The sequence below is a fragment of the Pelophylax lessonae genome, assembly GCF_965119305.1.
Source record: "Pelophylax lessonae genome assembly, chromosome: 8".
NCBI classification, from domain to species: Eukaryota; Metazoa; Chordata; class Amphibia; order Anura; family Ranidae; genus Pelophylax; species Pelophylax lessonae.
The window spans coordinates 249,981,751-249,996,894 of record NC_138775.1 but is presented as its reverse complement, the minus strand read 5'-3'; positions in this window follow the sequence as shown (position 1 = coordinate 249,996,894).

The following is a 15,144-nucleotide window of genomic DNA, read 5'->3' as shown; positions in this document are numbered from 1 at the left end:
GAACAACCAACACAAACAGTATATGTCCATTCAGCAACTAATAATTGCCTCAGGTTGATTGAATCACTGCCATCTAAGTAGCAGACGGCCATCCTCGAGCTCCTGCAATACAATACACAAACAATAGGTGTAAATACAGAACCTATTGTAGATAACTGGTGAGTACATCAGCATATTCAGCGATGTCTGGAAGACAGGTGTTTGAGTTGATGATATTGGCATATTCTCTGGCTTTCATTCCCAGAAACAGTGAGCACCGTCACAGCCGGGTACTCTTCAACCGGAATCAGTCCACTGCTAAGGGACAACCCCCACCGTGCTGGCAGCACCACCCAGTCTCCAGGCACAAATCCCAGAGCGATCCTCAGCAGAGAGGCAGAGGACCCCACCAGACTCACCACCCACAGAAACAGGCACCTGCAGTCACCAGGAGAATCTGCACTACATGTACGGCGATCAGGAAATAAAATGATCCAGGAGTCAGCACCAGGGGATGAGGAGGGGCTCCCACCGCCAAAATTGCCACCCACAGGGCTCCACTGTCATGGCCTCCGCTATTTCCGATGGCAAACCACAAGAAAATGGCCGCTGGACTACACAAACCTAGCCGCCATGTATAGAAACACAAGCTACCACAAATGGCAGCCCTGCACGGCCCCACAAGGCTTACAGGGACCCAGGAGGGAGACCAGGCCTTAAGGACAGATCCAGGCAGGACAGAGAGCCCTGGCAGGAGCCCCCACCAGGTACAACCCCCCCCCCTTTGCACAGTCGATCGTCCGGTTGCCGGCGGCGCACCCCCTGTCCCCTATCGCCAGTTAGGGCCCTGTCTCCATCCTAGGAACGTGGCCAGACCACCCAAATAGCCCCAGTGTGGAGAAGGGGGGCAGAATGAGGGACTTGGCAAGGGGGGGTGCCTGTGGGAAGGAGGGGAACCTGGGGGTCCGACCATCCCAAGGAGGGGCCCACGTCCACCCCAAAACCCCCCTGGGGGAGAGGGGGGACAGCTACTCACCATACCAGGAACCAGGTGGGCACCGCCCAGACAGAACCCCTCTCCATTTAAATGGGGGGGCTGTCGGCCAGGAGGAACACTGTGATTCGGGCCGAGACCCAGTTGTATGCGACCTCGTAAAAATGTCTACAGGTTACCAGTTTAGGGTTACAGAGGAGATCTAGTGCTAGAATTATTGCTCTCGCTCTAACGATCGTGACGATGCCTCACATGTGGTTTGATCCCCGTTTACATATGTGGATGCAACTTGTGAGCTCGGAGGGACGGGCACTGTAATTTTTTTTTTCCTTTTTTTTTTTACACTGTCCCTTTAAAAAAAAATTTTTTTTGATCACTTTTATTTTTATTACAAGAAATGTAAACATCCCTTGTAATATAAAAGAGCAGGATTGGTCCTCTTTATTGTGAGATCTGGGGTCTAAAAATCCTCAGATCTCACATCTACATTTAAAAGCAATAAAAAAATATATGAATGGAAATTTCTTAATAAAAAAAAAAAAAAAAATAGGCCCTTTAAGGCCGTTGGGCGGAAGCGACGCTCCTCCAAGGCCAAAGAGTTGAGTGGGGGCCATCTTGCCTTCACTCGACTTCCTGCCCTGCACCAGAGAGAATCGGATTGTTTTCCCTGCTACCCGACGGCTCTGGTAAGCAGGGAAAACTACCAGGAAGCGGCGGAAGAGGGGTGGGCACCTTTCCCACCACCCAAAAAAGTGAATCAGCAGCGAATCGGTCGCTGGGACCACTTTTATGCAAAAGAGGACCACCGGCTGTGTAGAAAAAATACCGGGGTTATGGCAGCTATCTGCTATGGTCGGGGGAGGCATATCTATAGAGGGATGCATACGATGTGGCATCCTTTCATTCCTAACACTTTACTCAATGCATATCAGTATAGATATCCAGTATGATATTCTTCCCCGTTGAGATTCAATTTTTTTGAGCTGTGTATGTATGTATGTATGTATGTGTATATAAATATAGTATCTCACAAAAGTGAGTACACCCCTCGCATTTTTGCAAATATTTTATTATATCTTTTCATGTGACAACGCTGAAGAAATGACACTTTGCTACAATGTAAAGTAGTGAGTGTACAGCTTGTATAACAGTGTAAATTTACTGTCCCCTCAAAATAACTCAACACACAGCCATTAATGTCTAAACCACTGGCAACAAAAGTGAGTACACCCCTAAGTGACAAAGTGCAAATTGGGTCCAAAGTGTAAATATTTTGTATGGCCACCATTATTTTCCAGCTCTGCCTTAACCCTCTTGGGCATGGAGTTCACCAGAGCTTCACAGGTTGCCCCATGGAGTTCTCTTCCATGACAACATCACGGAGCTGGTGGATGTTAGAGACCTTGCGCTTCTCCACCTTTGGTTTGAAGATGCCCCACAGATGCTCATTAGGGTTAAGGTCTGGAAACATGCTTGGCCAGTCCATCACCTTTACGCTCAGCTTCTTTAGCAAGGCAGTGGTCGTCTTGGAGGTGTGTTTGGGGTTGTTATGTTGGAATAATGCCCTGCGGCCCAGTCTCTGAAGGGAGGGGATCATGCTCTGCTTCAGTATGTCACAGTACATGTTGGCATTCATGATTCCCTCAATGAACTGTAGCTCCCCAGTGCTCGCAGCACTCATGCAGCCCCAGACTATGACACTCCCATGAGTCCCACCACTATGCTTGACTGTAGGCAGACACACTTGTCTTTGTACTCCTCACCTGGTTGCCGCCACGCATGTTTGACCCCATCTGAACCAAATAAGTTTATCTTAGTCTCACCAGATCACAGGACATGGTTCCAGTAATCCATGTCCTTAGTCTGCTTGTTTTCAGCAAACTGTTTGTGGGCTTTCTTGTGCATCATCTTTAGAAGAGGCTTCCTTCTGGGACAACAGCCATGCAGACCAATTTGATGCAGTGTGCAGCGTATGGTCTGAGCACTGACAGGCTGACCTCCCACCCCTTCAATCTCTGCAGCAATACTGGCAGCACTCATGTCTATTTCCCAGAGACAATGGATACAACGCTAAACACATGCACTCAACGTCTTTGGTCGACTATGGCGAGGCCTGTTCTGAGTGCAACCTGTCCTGTTAAAAACGCTGTATGGTCCTTGTAACACTAACGAGTCACATGACAACGGGGAGGGAAAATGGCTAATTGGGCCCAGTTTCGACATTTTGACTTTTGGGGTGTACTCACTTTTGTTGTCAGCGGTTTAGACATTATTGGCTGTGTGTTGAGTTATTTTGAGGGGACAGAAAATGTACACTGTTATACAAGCTGTACACTCACTACTTTACATTGTAGCAAAGGGTCATTTCCTCAGTGTTGTCACATGAAAAGATATAAAAAATATTTACAAAAATGTGAGGGTTGTACTCACTTTTGTGAGATACTGTGTGTGTGTGTGTGTGTGTGTGTGTGTGTGTGTGTGTGTATATATATATATATATATGACACTATATTACCAAAAGTATTGGGACGCCTGCCTTTACACACCCTTGAACTTTAATGGCATCCCAGTCGAATGCCTCGTACACGCATCGATAGTTGGCCGTGAATTTTCGGCCAACATCCGATCGGCCGATTTTCGGCTTGTTAAGTTTGATGCTTTCGACAACCTACTCCGACTTTTCGGCCAAATAAAATCTGGTGTGCAGGCTATAAAATTTTTGTTGGCCGTCACCACAACGGCCGATTTTCTGTCAGTCAGTACAGATTTCGGCAGACAAAAATCTGATGAGCAAGACTGGGCATGCTCAGAGATGAAAAAACACACGGAAAGTAAACCATCACATGACATCACTTCTGAAGTATATTTTTGTTGGCCGAGAAAATTTGTGTGCAGTCTAGAGCACATTTCAACCAAGAAAACAACACTGGACAAAAGTCGGCCGATCGGTCGGCCGATAATCGTTGCGTGTGTACGAGGCATTAGTGTAGGGTTCAATATTGAGTTGGCCCACTCTTTGCAGCTATAACAGCTTCATCTCTTCTGGAAAGGCTGTCCACAAGGTTTAGGAGTGTGTCTATAGGAAAGTTTGACCATTCTTCCAGAAGCGCATTTGTGGGGTCAGGCACTGATATGGACGAGAAGGCCTGGCTCGCAGTCTCCACTCTAAATCATCCCATATGTGTTCTATCGGGTTGAGGTCAGGACTCTGTGCAGCCAGTCACATTCCTTTATGCCTAACTTGTTCATAAATGTCTTTGTTGACCTTGTTTTGTGCACTGGTCCAAATAATTTGGTGGAGGGGGGATTATGGTGTGGGGTTGTTTTTCAGGGGTAGGGGTTTGGCTTAGCCCCTTATTCCAGTGAAGGGAATTCATAAGGCACCAGCATACCAAGACATTTTGGACAATTTCATGCTCCCAACTTTGTTGTAACAGTTTGGGGATGGCCCTTCCTGTTCCATCATGACTGCACACAAGTGCACAAAGCAAGGTCCATAAAGACACAGATAAGCGAATTTGGGGTAGAGGAACTTAACTGACCTGCACCTCAACAAGAACAAAGCATCACACAAATGACTCAGAGCTTCAATTTCCCCCAAACTCTCTTAGCAGCACCTTTTGGTAGAATGGGAGGGGGTTAGTTTCCTGGGACAGGTGGTCTCATATGAACTCAGATGGCAAAGCAGGTCAAGGAGTATGATTTTTTGACCACGGCCATACAGCACTGCTCCTGCTCTCCCAGCTCTTCTAGAGCCTAGATCTAGATTAGTAATCACCTAACCAGAGGTGGGGGACTCAAGTCACTGACTTGACTTAAGTCAGACTTAAGTCACCAGTTTGAGGACTTGAGACTTGCTTGACTAAAATTAATAAAAGACTTGACTTGACTTTGACTTGGTATTCATGACTTGAGACTTGACTTTGACTTGAGACATATGACTCGAAATTACTTTACTTTTTTAAGTTATTAAATATTTGCATTTTCTCAAGATGTGTTAAAGCAAAATTAATGTGCTTGTTATGTTTCTGACACCACAGTCACTTAAAACACCTCAGTGTGTTCTGATTTTTAGGACACTGGCTGTTTAACAGTGGAAATACTTAACATTTTTTAGTGACCGTGGTGTTGAAACATGACCGGACAAAGGATTTTGAGCTGTTTGGGCATTCAAAGTGTTTCTTAAATATGCCAAGAAAAAAGCACTAAGCAGTTTTGTTAACCACTTAAGCCCCGGAAGATTTTACCCCCTTCCTGACCAGGGGGTATTTTGCGATTCGGCACTGCGTGACTTTAACGGACAATTGCGCGGTCGTGCGACGCTGTACCTAAACTAATTTGACGTCCTTTTTTTCCCACAAACAGAGCTTTCTTTTGGTGGTATTTGATCACCTGTGCGATTTTTTGATCACGCGCTATAAACAAAAAAAGAGCGTCAATTTTGCAAAAATAACAATATTTTTCACATTTTTTTATATGAAATTCCCCCCCAAAAAAAAGTAAAAATCAAAATTTTTTAAAATTTTCGGCCAATTTGTTTTATGCTACATATGTTTGGTAAAAAAAATCGCAAAAAGTGTATTTTGATTGGTTTGCGCAAAAGTTATCGCGTTTACTAACAAAGGGAAAGATTTTTGTCATTTTTGTTGTTTTTTTTTTAACGCGTAATGGCGGCGATCTGCGATTTTTTTTGCGGTACTGCGACATTGGGGCGGACAGATCGGACCCTTGACTGACATTTTTGACACTTTTGGGGTTACCAGTGACATTTCTACAGTAATCAGTGCTATACATATGCACTGTTACTGTAAAAATACACTGGTTGTGAAGGGGTTAACTTTATTTGGGAGGGAGGGGCTGTGTGTATCCCTAGGGGCGTGCTTTCTACTGCGATTGGCTGTGGCTTGAGCTGTAAGGACACTGATCAACGGATCTACATACTAGATCCGTTTGATCAGCGTCTTTACAGCGAGGAGAATGACAGGTGGCTTGTTTACACAAGCTGCCTGACATTCTCCCTCTCCCCCGCCGATCGCCGAGTGACCGGCGGACATCGGGTCCGCTGGTCACACGCGCGGGGGGGTCCGTGACCACGCGGGAGCGGGAGCGCGCCTCCGGGGGCGCACGCCCGCTCCCTAGACCCTCACAAGCTAGTGACGTAGCCCTACGTCACTTTGCCTGTGAGGGGCTGACTGCCGACGTAGATCGGCGTTAGGCAGTCGGCAAGTGGTTAATGTTGAAAATAAAACAAAACCTTTCCTGACCACTGACTTTTAACTGATTTAAAGGTGAAAATTGGGGTAGATCAGTATTTTGACTTGATTTGTGACTTGACCAAAATAAATGATTTGACTTGACTTGCTTGACTTCTAGAAGGGACTCGAGTTGACTTGCTTGCTTTTTGCCACAGTAACTTGGGACTTGCTTCAGACTTGAAGGTTAAGACTTGAGACTTGCTTGTGACTTGCACATGTGTGACTTACTCCCATGTCTGCACCTGAGATTATCTACCCAGTCCCAATTTTAATCTGGAGGGTGGTGACCCCATATGCAACGCCCCTTCTTACTTTTAAACCTTTTGGCATTTCGTATATGTATTTCAATGGACTGTTTAGCCGTTTACGTAGAGTTACCCTTTATAAGCGGTGAAAGAGCAGCTGCTGCACATCAGAGATTGGGCTAATGGAAAAGGCAGCTAATGGAGGTATTTCAACTATTGTTTGTGAGAAGATGAAGATGAAGGTTTTAAGCTTAAATCCCTTTGTCAAACAGTGAAGATGATGGGCAAACTTTGCTGTGTTTTAGCGAGTCTCCAGCAAGCAGCTGACTCTGCCGATCACAGAACAATCCCGCTTTCCTAAATAGCACAGACCCTTACCTGCTGTCAATCAGCGCACTGAAAGCCTGTCAACCTTCAGAAGCTGCTCCTTGTGTGGGACAGCATTGACCTTTTGTTGGAATACCTATAGTACTAATTTGCGTATCAATAAGAGAAAGGCTCTAGTTCTAGGACAGTCCATACTTTTCTTAAAGTTGACCAGTTCTTAAAGCCCAGAAAAATGCTGGTGGCACTCCATTAAAATCAAATATGAAAAGCTTTATTGTTTCGGACAAACAAACATCAAGGGACACCTGGGACCTCCTCCTTTGATGCAGTTCACCCTAAAAGTGGGCTTAATCATAGAGCTTGAAGCGTGGGTGAAACACATCAGAGAAGGAGCTTGGTTTTACGGCCAGCCCTTATTCTGGACATTTTCGGCCAATTTGTTTTATGCTACATATGTTTGGTAAAAAAAAATCGCAAAAAGCAACGTACTACGTCGCTCGGCCTGTGAGGGGCTGACTGCTGAAGTAAATAGTCGTGCGGTAGTCGGCAAGTGGTTAAAGAGGAAGTAAACTTCCCTCTAATGTTTGTACCTATAGATAAGCCTATAATAAAACCTATGTATAGATACTATAAATATCTTCTAAACTTGCACCGTTTAGGAGATTTTTAGTGTATACTGTGCTGATGATGTCATCGGGGCATGCGCTCTGAAGGAACGCCCGTCCGCGCCATTTCTTTAGAACCCTGTGCCGTGACCGGTGACATTACTCGGCTCCGGCCAGTCACACAGCCGGAGTCTGCAGACCCAGAAGGAAGATGGGTGAAGATGGATGTGGCATCCAGTGGGGATGACGAAAGGCTTCGTTTGCAGGTAACATACTAGCACATTATGCCTTTACTTTGCAGATAAGAAAAAAAGAAGAAAAAAAGCATATACTTCCTGTTTAAAGATCCGTGGTGTGCTGGCAAAAATCTACACTGTAGATTGTGCAACAGGGGACACAGGCATCCGACACTCCCGGAAGTGTCAAATGCTGAAGAGTCTGCAGAGCAGGAACAGAGATGGAAGGAGACACAGTCCACCAAAGCACTGATATCTCACCTATTTCAGGGAATTGCCTTTTATACTTTTTAACCAGTTCCCGACCACCCACCGCCTTTTAACTGCGGCAGGGTGGCTCGTACAGGCAAAACTACGTAGACCTACGTCGCCCGCTTGAGAGGAACTTGGGGGCGAGCGTGTGCCGCCTCCAACGCACTCCCGCCCCCGATCGTCAGCAGGGAAGCCAATGCGTGTGCCAGGCGGCTCCAATTGCCGCCTGACACTCTCGATCGCTTACCCCTGAGAGAGAAGAACGGTTGGCTGTTGTAAACACAGCCGACCGTCCTTCTCCCTGGGATGATCACAGAGCTCATGTGATCCTTCTATATAGGATCACATGTCTCTATGGTCATTTCAGAAGCCACGCCCCCGCCCCCCCCAGTTAGAATTGCTTCCCTAGGGTCACATTTAACCCCTTGATCACCTATACTGTTAACCCCTTCCCTGCCAGTGTCATTATTACAGTAACAGTGCATATTTGAATCACTGATTACTGTAGTAATGTCACTGGTACCCCCAAAAGTGTCAAAAATGTCAGTCGGGTCCGATCTGTCCGCTGCAATGTTGCAGTCCCGCAAAAAACACAATAAAATTACATAAATCTTTCCCGTAGTTAGTAGATGCGATAACTTTTGCGCAAACCAATCAAAATACGCTTATTGCGATTTTTTATTTTTTTACCAAAAATATGTAGCAGAAAACAAATTGGCCTAAAATGTTAAAAAATTTAGATTTTTTAATTTTTTGGGGGGAATTGTATATAACAGAAAGTGAAAAATATTGTTTTTTTTTTTTTTTTCAAAATTGTCGCTCTTTTTTTGTTTATAATGCAAAAAAAAAAAAAATCGCACAGGTGATCAAATACCCCCAAAAGAAAGTTCTATTTGTGGTAAAAGAGGACGTAAATTTTGTTTGGGTACAGCATCACAAGACCACGCAATTGTCCGTTAAAGTAACGCAGTGCTGAAACGCAAAATAGGGCCTGGTCATTAAGGGGGCAAATCCTTCCGGTCCAGAAGTGGTTAAAGCAACTGACAAGGTTACTTAAAAGCTGGAGTACAACTTCACTTTTTCATAACTATTATTAAAGTCTGGTATTTTGGATGAGTATTTTTATTTTTATCTATATAAAAAATTGTGTCTAGATGTAATAGCTTATCCTTTAGATACGATATCTCACAAATGCTCTTTTTTTAAGCCGGTTGAATCAATATTTGTAATGAGGTCTGTCACCAGAATCTGTTGTTCCATGAATGACGGCCATCAAGTGTCACTGCTTCCCTTTCATCTTTTCTCATGGCTGCTTCTCATGAACTTTCCCGGGTTTCTCAGTCCTTTGACATGAATGCAGATACTAAGTGGATAGGTTTTACATGATGTGCAAAGATGATCAGCGATGACAACTAACTCAGACATGTTTTAAAATATTTATACATTCACTTACAGGCCACTCTTATGGGGGACACACCTGTATTCACTCTCCTGTGCTGACAACCAGCCAGCAATGGACAGTTCCCATTGTACTCAACTGACACATCAAACGCCTGCAGGATTATAGATAAATCTTATTTACACATTTTTTTATATTTTATTAAATGTTTTTTCATGTTGCATTGTGGCTAAACTCCAGGCAAACAGCTAAATATACAGACGAAATTTGCATTTGTGTCCATCCAGTCCTGAGCTTTACACAGGTCTGCCACACAGCACAACTCTGTGTGACAGGGTAGGCAACCTGATTTTCTGCACTCACAGATCGCAGAAGGTCTTATCCCTCCCATAGCCATTAACTGAACTATTAAATTATAACGAATTAGACCGCTAATCTCATTCCTCTGTCGCTTTGCTCTATGCTCCTATCATCATGCCCCCAACCACTCCACCTGTGGAAGGATCATGCCTCCTCGGGTCCCGTCACATGGGGGGGGGTCTGTACAGGAGGGAAGCTGTACTAAAGGGGGCAGATCTGTACAGGAGGAAAGCTGTACTAAAGGGGGCAGATCTGTACAGGAGGAAAGCTGTACTAAAGGGGGTAGATCTGTACAGGAGGGAAGCTGTACTAAAGGGGGTAGATCTGTACAGGAGGGAAGCTGTACTAAAGGGGGTAGATCTGTACAGGAGGGAAGCTGTACTAAAGGGGGCAGATCTGTACAGGAGGGAAGCTGTACTAAAGCGGGCAGATCTGTACAGGAGGGAAGCTGTACTAAAGCGGGCAGATCTGTACAGGAGGGAAGCTGTACTAAATGGGGCAGATCTGTAAAGGAGGGAAGCTGTACTAAAGGGGGCAGATCTGTAAAGGAGGGAAGCTGTACTAAAGGGGGCAGATCTGTAAAGGAGGGAAGCTGTACTAAAGGGGGCAGATCTGTAAAGGAGGGAAGCTGTACTAAAGCGGGCAGATCTGTACAGGAGGGAAGCTGTACTAAAGGGGGCAGATCTGTACAGGAGGAAAGCTGTACTAAAGCGGGCAGATCTGTACAGTAGGGAAGCTGTACTAAAGGGGGCAGATCTGTACAGGAGGGAAGCTGTACTAAAGCGGGCAGATCTTTACAGGAGGGAAGCTGTACTAAAGGGGGCAGATCTGTACAGGAGGGAAGCTGTACTAAAAGGGGGGAGAGCTGTACAGGAGGGAAGCTGTACTAAAAGGAGGGAGAGCTGTACAGGAGGGAAGCTGTACTAAAAGGGGGGAGAGCTGTACAGGAGGGAAGCTGTACTAAAAGGAGGGAGAGCTGTACAGGAGGGAAGCTGTACTAAAGGGGGGAGAGCTGTACAGGAGGGAAGCTGTACTAAAGGGGGGAGAGCTGTACAGGAGGGAGGATGTACTAAAGGGGTAGATCTTTACAGGAGGGAAGCTGTACTAAAGGGGACAGAGCTGTACAGTCAGGAGGGAAGCTGTACTAAAGGGGGTAGATCTATACATGAGGGAAGCTGTACTAAAGGGGGCAGATCTGTACTGGAGGGAAGCTGTACTAAAGGGGGCAGATCTGTACAGGAGGGAAGCTGTACTAAAGGGGGCAGATCTGTAAAGGAGGGAAGCTGTACTAAAGGGGGCAGATCTGTAAAGGAGGGAAGCTGTACTAAAGGGGGCAGATCTGTAAAGGAGGGAAGCTGTACTAAAGGGGGCAGATCTGTAAAGGAGGGAAGCTGTACTAAAGCGGGCAGATCTGTACAGGAGGGAAGCTGTACTAAAGGGGGCAGATCTGTACAGGAGGAAAGCTGTACTAAAGCGGGCAGATCTGTACAGGAGGGAAGCTGTACTAAAGGGGGCAGATCTGTACAGGAGGGAAGCTGTACTAAAGCGGGCAGATCTGTACAGGAGGGAAGCTGTACTAAAGGGGGCAGATCTGTAAAGGAGGGAAGCTGTACTAAAGCGGGCAGATCTGTACAGGAGGAAAGCTGTACTAAAGCGGGCAGATCTGTACAGTAGGGAAGCTGTACTAAAGGGGGCAGATCTGTACAGGAGGGAAGCTGTACTAAAGCGGGCAGATCTTTACAGGAGGGAAGCTGTACTAAAGGGGGCAGATCTGTACAGGAGGGAAGCTGTACTAAAGCGGGCAGATCTGTACAGGAGGGAAGCTGTACTAAAAGGGGGGAGAGCTGTACAGGAGGGAAGCTGTACTAAAAGGAGGGAGAGCTGTACAGGAGGGAAGCTGTACTAAAAGGAGGGAGAGCTGTACAGGAGGGAAGCTGTACTAAAAGGAGGGAGAGCTGTACAGGAGGGAAGCTGTACTAAAGGGGGGAGAGCTGTACAGGAGGGAAGCTGTACTAAAGGGGGGAGAGCTGTACAGGAGGGAGGATGTACTAAAGGGGTAGATCTTTACAGGAGGGAAGCTGTACTAAAGGGGACAGAGCTGTACAGTCAGGAGGGAAGCTGTACTAAAGGGGGTAGATCTATACATGAGGGAAGCTGTACTAAAGGGGGCAGATCTGTACTGGAGGGAAGCTGTACTAAAGGGGGCAGATCTGTACAGGAGGGAAGCTGTACTAAAGCGGGCAGATCTGTACAGGAGGGAAGCTGTACTAAAGGGGGCAGATCTGTAAAGGAGGGAAGCTGTACTAAAGCGGGCAGATCTTTACAGGAGGGAAGCTGTACTAAAGGGGGCAGATCTGTACAGGAGGGAAGCTGTACTAAAGCGGGCAGATCTGTACAGGAGGGAAGCTGTACTAAAAGGGGGGAGAGCTGTACAGGAGGGAAGCTGTACTAAAGGGGGGAGATCTGTACAGGAGGGAAGCTGTACTAAAAGGAGGGAGAGCTGTACAGGAGGGAAGCTGTACTAAAAGGGGGGAGAGCTGTACAGAAGGGAAGCTGTACTAAAAGGAGGGAGAGCTGTACAGGAGGGAAGCTGTACTAAAGGGGGGAGAGCTGTACAGGAGGGAAGCTGTACTAAAGGGGTAGATCTTTACAGGAGGGAAGCTGTACTAAAGGGGACAGAGCTGTACAGTCAGGAGGGAAGCTGTACTAAAGGGGGTAGATCTATACATGAGGGAAGCTGTACTAAAGGGGGCAGATCTGTACTGGAGGGAAGCTGTACTAAAGGGGGCAGATCTGTACAGGAGGGAAGCTGTACTAAAGGGGGCAGATCTGTACAGGGGAGAGCTGTATTGGGAGTGTACTAAGGGGGGGGGGGGAGAGATCTGTACTGGGTTAAAGCAGTTGTACAGCTTACATTTCTTTTTTGTAAAATAGCAAACATGCTTTATTTATCTGTTCTGTGCAATAATTTTGCACAGAGCGGCCCTAAACCTCCTCTTCTGGGGTCCTTGGCTGGCGCTCTAGGCTCTTCCTCTTATCAGTGCACCACCATAGGATGCCATTTCCTATGGGGTCACACCTGTGGGCTTACTTCTTAGCCAGGCTATAGACACACACAGCGTGGCTTGGCCCAGCCCCCCACTTCCTTCTTACAGGATTTGACTGACAGCAAGAGAACCCAATGGCTGCCGTGGCTCTTGGCCAAGCTTGTGAGAGGGGGAGGAGAGAGAGCAGGTGAAGCCAGGCACAGTGCTGGATTAATACAGCACTAAGCTTTTTTCAACCTCTCTGCTTAAGCCAGTCATAGACGGGTCAAAATGCGAACAAAAATTTATTTGTGCCAGCTACGAAATGTGATTTTTGGGCCGCAATTGATAGTGCCTGATCAAACATGCTGGATATTTTTTTAGAAAAATTAAACAAATGATAGCACAATCGTATGCGCTATATTTTTTATTTTTCGATCTACAGATTGTTCGGTTCTCGACTTGTCTGTGGTCGGTTTTACCCAAAGCTGGAATATCAGCCAAAGAGAATGCAAATTTTTGGATGACTCTTAAGCCCCATTTACATGACCTGAAAATCGGACGAAAGATCTCCCTTTTTTTTCTTTTTGCATGCTAGTCGCATTTAAAAAATGAAGAAGTTACGAAAATTCTTGTACAACAGAACAGTGGCGGCTGGTGCTCAAAATTTTTTTTTGGGGGGGGGGGGGGCGCAAACAGAAAAAATCTAATAGCCATTGCTTTGCGGCAAAAAATTGCATGGCTTTGGGGTCACAAAAGTGTGAAAGGGGCCTTCAGTAATCAAAGTATAGTGTGCCCCCATCAATGCAGAGTTACTACAGTGTGCCCCCTTTCAATGCAGAGTTACCACAGCATGCCGCCATCAATGCAGAGTTACTACAGTGTGCCCCCTTTCAATGCAGAGTTACCACAGCATGCCGCCATCAATGCAGAGTTACTACAGTGTGCCCCCATTCAATGCAGAGTTACTACAGCGTGCCCCCATTCAATGCAGAGTTACTACAGCGTGCCCCCATTCAATGCAGAGTTACCACAGCATGCCCCCATTCAATGCAGAGTTACCACAGCATGCCCCCATTCAATGCAGACTTACCACAGCATGCCCCCATCAATGCATAGTTACCACAGCATGCCCCCATTCAATGCAGAGTTACCACAGCATGCCCCCATTCAATGCAGTGACCAGCGTGCCGTGCCCCCATCAATGCAGTGACCAGCGTGCCTTGCCACCATCAATGCAGTGACCAGCTTGCCTGCCCCCCTCAATGCAGTGACCAGCTTGCCTGCCCCCTTCAATGCAGTGACCAGCTTGCTGTGCCCCCTTCAATGCAGTGACCAGCTTGCCGTGCCCCCATCAATGCAGTGACCAGCGTGACGTGCCCCCATCAATGCAGTGACCACAGCATGCCCCTATCAATGCAGTGACCAGCTTGCCGTGCCCCCTTCAATGCAGTGACCAGCTTGCCATGCCCCCATCAATGCAGTGACCAGCGTGCCGTGCCCCCATCAATGCAGTGACCAGCTTGCCGTGCCCCCATCAATGCAGTGACCAGCATGCATGCCCCCATCAATGCAGTGACCAGCTTGCCGTGCCCCCATCAATGCAGTGACCAGCGTGCCATGCCCCCATCAATGCAGTGACCGGCGTGCGGTGCCCCCATCAATGCAGTGACCAGCGTGCATGCCCCCATCAATGCAGTGACCAGCTTGCCGTGCCCCCATCAATGCAGTGACCAGTGTGCATGCCCCCATCAATGCAGTGACCAGCGTGCCGTGTCCCCATCAATGCAGTGACCAGCTTGCATGCCCCCATCAATACAGTGACCAGCTTGCCGTACCCCCTTCAATGCAGTGACCAGCTTGCCTGCCGCAATCAATGCAGTGACCAGCGTGTGTGCCCCCTTCAATGCAGAGACCACAGCATGCCCCCTTCAATGTAGTGTGGGTCCCCCTCCCCCCCCCCCGAGACCAGTGCACTTACCTGGAGCCCTGGAGCAGCCCGGCGGCGACGGTTTCTCTTGTCTTCAGTCCTGGCGGGCGGCTTCTCCTCACTCAGCGACCGCTTCTCTTGTTTTCAGTCCCGGTGGGCGGCTTCTCCTCACTCAGTGACGGCTTCTCTTGTCTTCTGTCCCGGTGAGCGGCTTCTCCTCACTCGGTGAGGAGTTACCACAACATGCCCCCAACAATGCAGAGTTACCACAGCATGCCCCCATTCAATGCAGAGTTACCACAGCATGCCCCCATTCAATGCAGTGACCAGCGTGCCGTGCCCCCATCAATGCAGTGACCAGCTTGCCTGCCCCCATCAATGCAGTGACCAGCTTGCCGTGCCCCCATCAATGCAGTGACCAGCTTGCCGTGCCCCCTTCAATGCAGTGACCAGCGTGCCGTGCCCCCTTCAATGCAGTGACCAGCTTGCAGTGCCCCCATCAATGCAGTGACCAGCGTGCCGTGCCCCCATCAATG